Source organism: Bubalus kerabau, chromosome 1 (genome assembly GCF_029407905.1).
Source record: "Bubalus kerabau isolate K-KA32 ecotype Philippines breed swamp buffalo chromosome 1, PCC_UOA_SB_1v2, whole genome shotgun sequence".
NCBI lineage: Eukaryota > Metazoa > Chordata > Mammalia > Artiodactyla > Bovidae > Bubalus > Bubalus kerabau.
In genome coordinates this window covers 51,820,291-51,833,765 of record NC_073624.1, presented here as the reverse complement: position 1 = coordinate 51,833,765, position 13,475 = coordinate 51,820,291, and the positions used below count along the sequence as shown (strand labels likewise).

The 13,475-nt window shown below is 36.7% G+C and overlaps 1 protein-coding gene across 4 annotated transcripts in view; it reads right to left on the bottom strand.

Moving 5' to 3' along the window:
* The window catches only part of CRY1 (cryptochrome circadian regulator 1), a 95,690-nt gene that overhangs the window by 50,470 nt on the left and 31,745 nt on the right, over nt 1-13,475 (bottom strand). The window lies entirely within an intron of this gene.

Genomic DNA, 13,475 nt, shown 5'->3' with positions numbered 1-13,475 from the left:
TCTAGACATTAAGTCAAGATTTTTAGAGGTTTTCATGCTGGTAGTACTATGAAAAAGAAAAGGGAAAAAAGTGCCAGAGAAGGGAAAAAACGCTATAAAAGATGAAACAAGTACCCAAATGTTGCTTTCCAAATATCCTTCTCTAATAAGAACAAGGATTCCACAGAGTGGTGGCTGATTTCAGAGCAGAGCAAAAAATTATATAAGATGAGCTGGAGCATTTCATGGTGCCAGAAAGTAAGGAACTGCTAAAGAAAAATAAGATGAGTGCATGTCTAAAAATAAGATGGCTATCAAAGGTGGACCAATTTAAACAAAACAAACAGCAATGGTAATAGATTATAACCCAAAGAATAAAACAAACATAAATCCACAAATTTATAAATTATTGAATAATGAAATATGTGGAAGGAGAAGGAATAATTCTTCAATTACAGAAGAAATCCAACTAATAAATATGGAAGAGATGAAAAAAATCATGATTGGAATAGCACTTAATAACTGCTTCAATCAAGCAAGAGCCACCGATGAATATAAAAATTAGTATCTGAAATTATAAGAAGAAAAAGAATACTAATACAACCTCTGGTGGCTCAGATGATAAAGAAATCTGCCTGTAACGCAGGAGATCTGGGTTTGATCCTGGGTCAGAAGATCTTCTGGAGAAGGGAATAGTACCCACTCCAGTATTCTTACCTGGAGAATTTCATGGACAGAGGAGCCTTGCAGGCTACAGTCCACGGGGTCACATAGAGTTGGACACGACTGAGCAACTAACACTTTGACTTTTCATATAACCTCAAAATATCTCTCCCAAAATATTTATTAATTACAAAGGAAAAAAATAGTAATCTTACAATGGAGAAACCCAGCAGACACTCTCGTAGCCAATGATCAATATCACCAATAATAATACACATTGATACCATGTCTCCCATCATATGAGAAAGCCACATCACTTGTGGTATTTTTCAAAAATGCAAAGCCTCAAGCACGAGAAAATATCATAAGTCCAAATTGAGGGACATCCTACAAAATGCCTAATTAGTACTTTTAAAATTCTTAAGGTCTTGAAAGACAAGGAAAGACCAAGATATTTTTACCAGCCAGAAGAAAATAAGGAGACATGCAATGGCGAATTCTAGACTGGATACTGAAACAGAAAAAGATGTTAGTGGAAAAATTGTGAAATTCATATAAAGTCTGTAGTTTCATTAACAGCACCATATAAATGCTAATTTCTTACTTCTGATAACTATACTATGACTATATAAGATATTAACATTAAGAGATGCTGGGTGAAGAGTATACAGTAACTATTATTTTTGCAATTCTTCCATAAGCCTAAAATTATTTCAAAATAAAAAAAAGCAGATGATTGAGAGCACTGCATCCTGAAATAAACAGGTTTGGAAAGTTCCTTCCTACATAAATATTACTTTCACATCTCTACCAGTGGTGGTTGGATAGCATCACCAACTGAATGGGCGTAAGTCTGAGTAAACTCCAGGAGACAGTGAAGGATAGGGAAGCCTGGCATGCTGCAGTCTATGGGGTCACAAAGAGTTGGACAAGACTTAGCAACTGAACAACAACAGGTAGTAACCACTTACAGTAGGGAATGCCAAGTATGGGGGAAAGGATTGCTGTTTGGGCTAATTGATAAGATTTCATTAATAAGGTGATACTCAGCAAAGTTCTGAAATGAGGCTACACTAAAGCCTTTGACTATGTAGATTACAACAAACTGGAAAATTCAAAGAGATAGGAATACCAGAACACCTTACCTGACTCTGAGAAATGTGTATGCAGGTCAAAAACCAACAGTTAGAACCGGACATGGAACAATGGACTGGTTCAAAATTGGGAAAGGAGTACGTCAAGGCTGTATGTTGTCACCCTGCTTATTTAACTTCTATGCAGAGTACATCACGGGAGATGTCAGGCTGGATGAAGCACAAACTGGAATCAAGACTGCCAGGAGAAGTATCAATAACCTCAGATATGCAGATGACACCACCCTTATGGCAGAAAGCAAAAAGAAACCAAAGAGCCTCTTGATGAAGCTGGAAGAGGAGAGTGAAAAAGCTGGCTTAACTCAATATTCAAAAAACAAAGATCATGGCATCTGGTCCCATCACTTCACGGCAAATAGATGGGGAAAACAATGGAAACACTGAGAGACTATTATCTTGGGCTCCAAAATCACCGCAGACGGTGACTGCAGCCATGAAATTAAAAGATGCTTGCTCCTTGGAAGAAAAGATATGACCAACCTAGACAGCATATTAAAAAGTAGACCTTTGCCAACAAAGGTCCTTCTAGTCAAAGCAATGGTTTTTCCAGTAGTCATGTATGGCTGTGATAGCTGGACCATAAAGAAGGCTGAATGCTGAAGAATTGATACTTTTGAGCTGTGGTGTTGGAGAAGATGCTTGAGAGTCCCTTGGACTGCAAAGAGATCAAACCAGTTAATCTTAAAGGAAATCAACCCTGAATATTCATTGGAAGGACTGATGCTGAAGCTGAAGCTCCAATACTTCAGCCACCTGATGCAAAGAGCCAACTCAGTAGAAAAGATCCTGATGCTGAGAGATTGAAGGAAGGGATGAGATGGTTGGATGGCATCACTGACTCAATGAATATGAGTTTGAGCAAACTCCAGGAGATGGTGAACGACAGGGAAGCCTGGCCTGCTGCAGTCCACGGGGTTGCAAAGAGTTGGACATGAGTGAACAACAGCAGCAAAGCCAAGAGGGTATTGGGGAAGAGCAACAGCCTAGAGATTCAATAGCATGTTTGAGGAATAGCAAGATGGTCAATATGGTTGCTGCTCAGGGAAGAAAAGGAAGAAGGCAAAGAATAGATGAGGTGAGCAAATTATTTAAGGCCTCATTGATGCTTTTGAACTGTGGTGTTGGAGAAGATTCTTGAGAGTCCCTTGGACTGCAAGGAGATCCAACAAGTCTATCCTAAAGATCAGTCCTGGGTGTTCATTGGAAGGACTGATGTTGAAGCTGAAACTCCAATACTTTGGCCACCTGATGCGAAGAGCTGACTCACTGGAAAAGACCCTGATGCTGGGAAAGATTGAGGGCAGGAGGAGAAGGGGACGACAGAGGATGAGATGGTTGGATGGCATCACCAACTCGATGGACATGGATTTGGGTGGACTCCGGGAGTTGGTGATGGACAGGGAGGCCTGGCATGCTGCAGTTCATGGGGTCACAAAGAGTCGGACATGACTGAGCGACTAAAATGAACTGAACTGGCCATTGTAAGAGTTTTCTTTGCCTTTTGGAAATGGACTGGAAAGTTAAGAGAACAGTAGCAACACAAAGGTTTTACAGGGTAATTCTGACTATCAGATGAAGAACTGGGCTAAGAGATCAATTAAGAAATTAAAGCAGTTATCCAGGTAAGAGATAATGATGGCTGAGCTCAAGCTGTAATAATGACGGGAATGAGAAATGACTAGATTCTGGATATATTTTTAAGGTATAACTTATAGGATCATATGAAAAATGTGAGATATGAGACAGATAGCAAAGTTGATTTCCAATTCAGGGCACATGACAGGATAAAATTTCTATTTATTAAGTTGGGAAAATACAGGACAAAGTGCTTTGGGGATTTTGTTTTATTCTGTTTGTTTTAAAAGTTGGAAATAAACTTTCCAGTTTTAATTTGTGTTCATATTCATTATTTTCTTCATCTTCTTGTAGTTTATTTTTTCTGATTTTTTTTTCAACTTCTTGGAAAGGAATACTTCTGTCTCAGATTTTTAAGTCTTTCCTCTTTTCAACCTTATGCTTTTGGGGCCATAAATGTCTTTAGCTGTATTTCACAAATTTTGATATGTCATTGTCATTTAGTTCAAAATATTTTAAAATTTCTACTGTAATTTCTATTTTATTATTTGTAAGAATATTGCTTAACTATTGGTATTTGGGGATTTTTTTGTTAGTAATTCTGAACTTATCTCATTGTGATTCAAGAACATACCCTCTGTTATTTCAATGTTGTGAAATACTAGACTTGCTTTATGACCCAGGACACAATTGATTTTGTTAATCTTTCAATGTACTCTTGAAAAGAATATGTATACTGTACGTGTTGGATAAAATGCTCTACTTATGTGAATTAAGTCAAAGTTGTTAATCATATTGTTCCAATCCTTTAAACTACTGATTTCTGGTCTGCCTATTGCACTAGTTATTGAAAGAAGTATGTATTTCTCTCTTATTTCTCTCTTTGACTCTAAATTTTTCTATTTCTCCTTTTAGTTCTATCAATATTGGCTTTCTGTATTTTGAAACTATATTTTACAAATACAAATTTAGAATTGCTATGTCTTTCTGAAGGACTATCCATTTTAAAGACCTGGATACTTCCTTCATCTTTAATAATGCTTCTTGCTTTAAACTCCATCTGATATTACTAAAGTGATACTAGCTTTCTATTAGCATTTGCATGGTATATCTTTTCCCATGGTTTTACTTCAGCTCATCTTTCAGTTCAGTTCACTCGCTCAGTCGAGTCCAATTTTGTGTGATAGCACAGACTGCAGCATGCCAGGCCTCCCTGTCCATCATCAACTCCTGGAGTTTACTCAAACTCAAGTCCATTGAGTCGGTGATGCCATCCAACCATCTCATCCTCTGTCGTCCCCTTCTCCTCCGGCCCTCAATCTTTCTCAGCATTAGTGTCTTTTCAAATGAGTCAACTCTTCGCATGAGGTGGCCAAAGTATTGCAGTTTCAGCTTCAACATCAGTCCTTCCAATGAACACCCAAGACTGATCTCCTTTAGGATAGACTGGTTGGATCTCCTTGGAGTCCAAGGGACTCTCACGAGTCTTCTCCAACACCACAGCTCAAAAGCATCAATTCTTCAACACTCAGCTTTCTTTATAGTCCAACTCTCACATCCATATGTGACTACTGGAAAAACGATAGCCTTGACTAGACAGACCTTTGTTGGCAAAGTAATGTCTCTGCTTTTTAATATGCTATCTAGGTTGGTCATAACTTTTCTTCCAAGGAGTAAGCGTCTTTTAATTTCATGGCTGTAATCACCATCTGCAGTGACTCTGGAGCCCAGAAAAATAAAGTCTGACACTGTTTCCACTGCTTCTCCATCTATTTGCCATGAAGTGATGGGACCAGATGCCATGAACTTTGTTTTTTGAATGTTGAGCTTTAATTAAGCCAACTTTTTCACTCTCCTCTTTTACTTTCATCAAGAGGCTCTTTAGTTCTTCACTTTCTGCCATAAGGGTGGTGTCATCTGCATATCTGAGTTATTGATATTTCTCCCAGCTATCTTGTTTCCAGCTTGCCTCCTCCAGCCCAGCGTTTCTCATGATGTACTCTGCATAGAAGTTAAATAAGCAGGATGACAATATACAGCCTTGACATACTCCTTTTCCAATTTGGAACCAGTCTGCTGTTCCATGTCCAGTTCTAACTGTTGCTTCCTGACCTGCATACAAATTTCTCAAGAGGCAGGTCAGGTGGTCTGGTATTCCCATCTCTTTCAGAATTTTCCACAGTTTATTGGGATCCACACAGTCAAAGGCTTTGGCATAGTCAATAAAGCAGAAATAGATGTTTTTCTGGAACTCTCTTGCTTTTTCGATGATCCAGTGGATACTGGCAATTTGATCTCTGGTTCCTCTGCCTTTTCTCAAACCAGCTTGAACATCTGGAAGTTCACGGTTCACGTACTGTTGAAGCCTGGCTTGGAGAATTTTGAGCGTTACTTTGCTAGTGTGTGAGGTGAGTGCAATTGTACGGTAGTTTGAGCACTCTTTGGCATTCCCTTTCTTAGGGACTGGAATGAAAACGGACCTTTTCCAGTCCTGTAGCCACTGCTGAGTTTTTCAAATTTGTTGGCGTATTGAGTGCAGCACTTCCACAGCCTCATCTTTTAGGATTTGAAATAGCTCCACTGGAAGCTATTTCTAAATCTTAATCAGCTCATCTTAATCTTGTTTTAAAAATTTATTTTATGAAATTTATAGATTTTTAATATTTTATTTATATTTTGTTTAAATAAATATATAAAATAAATATATTTTGTGTTATTTTATATATAACATATAATATTATATATTAATCTACTATGTGTTAATTATAGATTAACACAATGGAAAAATGGACAAGAGACCTGAACAAGCACTTTCCCAAAGAAAGTATCCAATGGCTACTAACAACATGAAAAAACAGTCAACTTCTTTGGTAATCACAAAGTGAAAATTAAAGCTATAATGAAATAACACTTCACATCCATCAGAATGATTGAAAAGAAAAAGACTAACAATAACAAGTGTTGATAAGAGGATAGGTCATCTCAAGACTCCCACGACCTGCTGGCAGGAATGTGAATGGCATAAACACTTTGGAAAACTGGCACTGTCTACTAACAGTGAAGAAATGCCTACCCTATGACTCAGCAGTGCCACTCTTATGCATATATCCTCCCAGAATGTGTAAACATATTTACTGGGAGATGTACAAAAATGTTCTCTGTAGCTTTGTTCATAATGGTTCATCTAGAGAAAAATGGATGAGTTATGATGTTCATAAAAGGAGCTTGATGGAATTCAACAACTAATCTATGGGGAAAAAAGTTGGATCCTTCATACTTACTTTCCATTATCATATTTTTTAATGGCTAGGAAGCTCTTATTGAAAGTTTAGGGTAGTGGTAGGAAATGACACTACAAGACAGGTAACAAGTTGAACGTAATAAGTCCCCTACATACCAAACAACTTCCATTCTGAGAACATGTTCATAAGTACAAGTTGTTCATCCAATCTGTTCCAATCTGTTCATAAGTTCCACAAAATTAGTCTAGGTACCCAACTAATGGGGCTTCCCAGGTGGCACTAATGGTAAAGAACCTGCCTGCCTTTGCAGGAGATGCAAGAGATGTGGGTTTGACCCCTGGGTTGGGGAAAATCCACTGGAGGAGGACATGATAACCCACTCCAGTTTTCTTGACTGGAGAATCCCATGGCCAGAGGAGCCTCGCAGGCTACAGTCACTAGGAATGCAAAGAGTTGGACATGCTTGAAGCAACTGAGCATGCATGCACCCAACTAATATAATCAGCTATATAGTACTGTAATACTTATAATACTTTTTACATTAATAATGCACTAAAACAAATATAAAAAATAAAATGTTTTTAATCTTACAATACAGTATCTTGAAAAGTACAATAGAACCAGCTACATCACTGCTGCTTTTATGCTTGCTTCCAGACATCCTGGGCTTGAAATAATTATACTGTACCACTGCACTCTGCTGCTGCTGCTAAGTTGCTTCAGTTGTGTCCGACTCTGTGCGACCCCATAGATGGTAGCCCACCAGGCTCCCCCGTCCCTGGGATTCTCCAGGCAAGAACACTGGAGTGGGTTGCCATTTCCTTCTCCAAGGCATGAAAGTGAAAAGTGAAAGCGAAGTCGCTCAGTTGTGTCCAACTCTTAGCGACCTCATGGACTGCAGCCTATTAGGCTCCTCCATCCATGGGATTTTCCAGGCAAGAGCACTGGAGTAGGGTGCCATTGCCTTCTCCACCATTGCACTCTAAACAATACTATAAAGTACACAGAAGCACAACCATTTGTAGAGGATGCATGCACATGATAATGGGCATCAGACACGTGGACCAACTTACATAACTGGGCACACACACACACATTCTCATCTGTGCAAGTTTGCAACTTGAAGGTTTGTATACAGGGGACTTACTATATTAGACAACTTTACCCTGTATGTCTTCTTTGGAAAACTTTCTATTCAGGTGTTTTACCCACTTTTTGACTGTATTGTTTACTTCTTCAATATTGAGTTGTACAATGTGTTTTTATATTTTAGATGTTAACGACTCATCAGTCACATCATTTGACATATTTTCTCCATCTATAATCTATATTCTCATTTTGTCAATGGTTTCCTTTGCTGTGTAAAAGCTTTTAAGTTTGGTTAAGCCTCATTTGTTTATTTTTGCTTTAGTTCTTTTAGCTTGGGAGACTGATTTTTAAAATATTTTTATGATTTAGGTCAGAGAATGTTTCCCCTATATTCTCTTCTAGGAGTTTCATGGTGTCATATCTTATATTTAGGTCTTTAAACCATTTTGACTTTTTGTATATGGTATGAGGGAATGTTCTAATTTCATTGATTTACATGCAGTTGTCCAGCTTTCCCAACACCATTTACTGAAGAGACTGTCTTTTCTCCATTGAATATCTTACCTCCTTTGTCATAGATTAATTGACTGTAGGTGTGTGGGTTTATTTCTGAGCTCTCTATTCTAGCCTGTTGAACCATATATCTATTTTTGTACCAATATCATACTGCTTTGATTGCTGCTGTTTTGTAGTATAGTCAGAACTCTGGGAGGGTTATGTCGCCAACTTTGTTCTTTTTCCTCAGGACTGCTTTGACAATTTTAGGTCATTTAGGTTCCATTTAGGTCATATAAATTTTAGGATCATTTGTTTTAGTTGTGTAAAATGTCATGGGTATTTTGATAGACCTTGCATTAAATCTGTAGATTGCTTTGGGTAGTATGACCATTTTAACAATACTAATTCTTTCAAGAGGATGGGATATCTTTCCATTTCTTTGAATCATTTTCAATTTCCTTTATCAATGTTTTACAGTTTTCAGTGTATAGATCTTTCACCTCCTTGGTCAAATTTATTCCTAAGTATTTTAAATTTTTGATGTGATTTTAAATCTTTTACACTCTTTTTTTGATATTTCATTGCCAGTGTAAAAAGAAATAAAATGGATTTCTGTATATTAATATTATATATTGCTATCTTGGTGAATTCATTTATTAGTTCTAATAGATTTTGTGTGGAGACTTTATGGCTTTCCATATTATGTACCATGTCATCCACAAATGCTGACAGTTTTACCTCTTCCCTTCCAATCTTCAGTATCTTTTATATCTTTTTCTTATTTAATTGTGGCTAGGATTTCCAATATTATGTGGAATAAAAGTGGTGAGGGTGGGCATCCTCATCTTATTCCTAAAGTTGTTAGGAAGTCTTTCAGTTTTTCACCATTGAGAATTATGTTCAGTTCAGTCACTCAGCCATGTCTGACTCTGCGACCCCATGAACTGCAGTACGCCAGGCTTCCCTGTCCATCACCAGCTCCCAGAGCTTACTCAAACTTATGTCCATTGAGTCGGGGATGCCATCCAACTATCTCAATCTCAGTCATCCCCTTCTCCTCCTGCCTTCAATCTTTCCAGCATCAGGGTCTTTTCCAATGAGTCAGTCCTTTGCATCAGATGGCCAAAGTATTGGAGTTTCAGCTTCAGCATCAGTCCTTCCAATAAATATTCAGGACTGATTTCCTTTACAATTGACTAGTTGGATCTCCTTGCAGTCCAAGAGACTCTCAAGAGTCTTTTCCAACACCACAGTTCAAAAGCATCAATTCTTTGGCACTCAGCTTTCTTTATAGTCCAACTCTCACATCCATACATGACTAATGTAATTATGAATTATGAATTGAGAATTATGTTAACAATGGATTTGTCATGAATGGTTTTATTATGTTGAGATAAGTTCCCTCTAGAACCACTCTGGTGACAATTTTTATAAGTGGACACTGAACCTGGTCAAATGCTTTTTCTGCACCTATTAAGATGATCATGTGGTTTTTTATCTTTTCTTTTGTTAACGTAGTATATCACATTGATTGATGTGGATATACAGAACTATTCTTGTGCAAATGGAATAAATCCAACTTGATCATGTATTTACTATTGGACTCAGTTTGCAAATATTTTGTTGAGTTTTCTCATCTATGTTTATCAAAGACATTGATCTGTAATTTTCTCTTTTTTTAAATAATTTTATTTATTTATTTTTGAGTGTGCTGTGTCTTCATTGCTGCATGGGATTTACCTAGTTGCAGTGAGTGGAGGCTACCCTCTAGTTACGATGGGTGGGCTTCTCATTGCAGTGGCTTTTCTTATTGCAGAGCACAGGCTCTAGGGCCACAGGCTTCAGTAGTTGTGGCACATGAGGTCAATAGTTGTGGCTCCCAAGGTCTAAGGCACAGGCTCACTAGTCGTGGCTCACAGGTGTAGCTGCTCCATGGCATATGGAATTGTCTTGGAACAGGGATTGAAACCATGTCTCCTGCATTGGTAGGAGGATTCTTTACCACTGAGCCACCAAGGAAGCCCCTATAATTTTCTCTCTTTTTTTGTAGTGCTTTGTCTTGTTTTGGTATCAGGCTCCTGGTGGCTTCATAGGATGAATTCGGGAGCATTCCCTCCTCCTCAATTTTCTGTAATAATTTGAGCAGGATAGGTATAAGTTCCCCTTTGTCTGATAAGAGTTCTCCAGTGAAGCTGTCTGGATCTGGACTTTTATTTGGAAGGACTTTTAAAAATTATAGATTCTATTTCACTTCTAATGATTGTCTGTTCAACTCATCTGTCTCTTGTTGAATCAATTTTGGCAGGCTATATGCTTCTAGAAACGTCTCCATTTCATCTCAGTTGTCCAATTTGTTTGCATGTATCTTTTCAAAGTACTCTCCTATGATTTTTTTTCTATTTCTGTGGTATCTGTTATTGTTTCCTTCTTTCATTTCTTATTTTACTTGGGTCTCTCTTCTTCTTGGTGCACATACCTAGAGGTTTGACAATTTTGTTATCTTTCCAAAAAGAGAGCTCTTGATTTTACTGCTATTTTCTACTTTTTAGGTCTATTTTGTTTGTTTCTTTTCTGATTCTTCTCTCATCTTTATTATTTCTTTCTTTCTGCTGACTTTGGGTTTTGTCTGTTCATTTACTTTAGGTGGTAGGTTAGGTTGTTTATTTGAGAATTTCTTGATTCCTGAAGAAGGCCTGTACTGCTATGAACTTCCCTCTTAAAACAGCTTTTGCTGTATCCCATAGGTTTTTTTTTAAGATTGTATTTTCATTTTCACTTGTCTTAATGTATTTTCTGATTTCTTCTTTGATGACATCATTGACCCATTGGTTTTTTAGTAGCATGTTGTTTAGTCTCCATGTGTTCATTCTTTTCCTGTTTTTCTTTCTGTGGTTGCTTTCAAGTTTCATAAAATTGTAGTCAGAAAAGATTCTTGAAATAATTTCTATCCTCTTAAATTTACTGAGGCTTGTTTTGTGACTTAGTATGCTGTCTATACCAGAGAACATTCCATGAGTGCTGGAAAAGAATATGTATTCTGGGGTTTTTTTTGGATGAAGTGTCCTGTAGATATCAATTAAGTCCAACTGATCTATTATCTCATGCAGTTTCCAAAGACAGAGGAAGACAGAAACATTTCTTAAATTCCAAACAAGAGGGCCTGGACCTGTCATGGACCACAAACAAATTCTAATTGCATCTGCTTGCACATGTGAAAAAAAAAATGTTCCCTGACTGTCAGATGTTACATAATTATATGACAAAACATAATCTAATTTAGAGAAAAAAGCAACAACAGAAGTGTACTTAATGAACTAACTGTGTGAACTACATTATCCTACTTAGGTTAAAAAGTCATATTTAGGCCTGTATTAACTTTTACTATCTTTAGAGTCCACTAGTGGAATGGTCCACACCATTTTTATATATATATTTTAATATTAATAACCAGTGACACAATGTAGAAAAGTATATCTGAAGCATTTTCATTCATTCATTCTTTAGATAAACATTTTGGCATTTTCTTGAGATACAAAAACAAATATAGAACTCCCATCTGTCAGGCCTCCCTAGTTTAATGAACATAAGCTATAAAAAACTATTACATTTGTTAGTAAATGGTATTATTGAAGTTTATGGTACTAAGAAAATGCAGAGGAATTAACTCTGTCAAGGGAGGATCATAAAGTTTCACAAAGATGATGTTTGATATGAGTCTTTAACTATCATAGCATTTCATTTTATGACAATAGTGGAAGATGATCTTTAATACAAGTATCATATATCTTTTGGAACTGAATTACACTAGTACAACTATATGTAACTTATGCTGTCCTCATTTCAAAAATCACTTTGAAATACTTATAATCTAGGCCTCCTACTAATCTTTGTCTATTTTTAGAGAGCATTGCATTGTAACCTCTGAAGGATAGGCAAAATCAGGTAGAAGATCTATTTTGGGGCTCTAGAGGACTTACATGGAATTAAATAAAATCTGTTAAACATTTGTAAAAAGCAAACTGTCTTAGAGAACTATAAATAATGGGTTTTGTTGTCAAACAGCCTAAAAGAAATTTCTGAAAATTCTATTCAAAAATGCTGAAAGTTATACTGATTTTGCTTATCCATGACCTAAATTAAACACAAGCAATTCAAGTTTTCCAGAAGCTTTCTCCAATAGTAACTAAATAAGTACACCAAAAGTAACAATAGTAATAAAAGAAGAAATCTAGAAGTTCACAGAAGGTGAACCGCAGTATTCTAATGTAATATGATTTGTGACTTTCCCAAAATGTCAGTACTGTCAGTGACAGTACTACTCACCATACTGGCAATGCCTTGAACAATCCTATGTAACCATTTATTTATTCAATAAGTACTGAGAACCTATTAGGAACTGGGGACTATACTAGATATTAGGGACACAACTGTGACATTTTTTAAAAAAGACATTCTTACTATTATATAGCTATAGCTTACCTTCTAGTAGGGGATGAATGGTGACAGAATAATAAAAAAGAAATCAGTCAAATGGTAATAAGTGAAGAATAAAAGGTTAAAGGGGGAATAAAAGAATGGAGATTGCTATTTTATATAAGACTGTCAGGAAAATCCTCAGTGATAATGGAATATTCATGCAGAGATCTGAAGGGAACTGAGAGAACAAGTCACACTGATAGAAAAACTTTCTCCACAGAGGGAACAGCAAACGTACAGTCCAGATTGGGAATATGTATAACACTGTAAAAACAACACTCAAAAGGCCACAATAGCTGTAGCACAGAGAGTGAAAGACAGAGTGGTTAGAAACCAGGTTAGAAAGCTATCAAATTCCCATTCACACAGTATCTTATAAACTATTTTAAGGATTATGCCTTTTACTCTTGAGATATAAGTCATTAGAAGATTGATCTTATGCTTACAAAGAATTGTTAATAGGTTGAATTGGAGGAAAGGCAGAGCCAGGGAATTCTAAAAGGGAACTACTGCAATATTCTATGTAGTGGCTTGGGCCAAGGTAGTTAATATGGGGGTATGAGACATGGTCTGAGTTTGGATACTTCTTGAAAGCAGATCCAATACAATTTAATTATGTTTAAGTAAAAAGGTATAAGTAAAAGCAGGCAAACAAGCAAAAAACAAAACAAAAAGTTTTAAGAAGTACGAAATGGCACATTTGAAAAGGGACCAAAGAAAACTTCTACTTAAAAATAATTGAAATGAAACATAATGATGAAGTTTAAAAGAGAACTCATGAAATGGAAAGCTGACATAA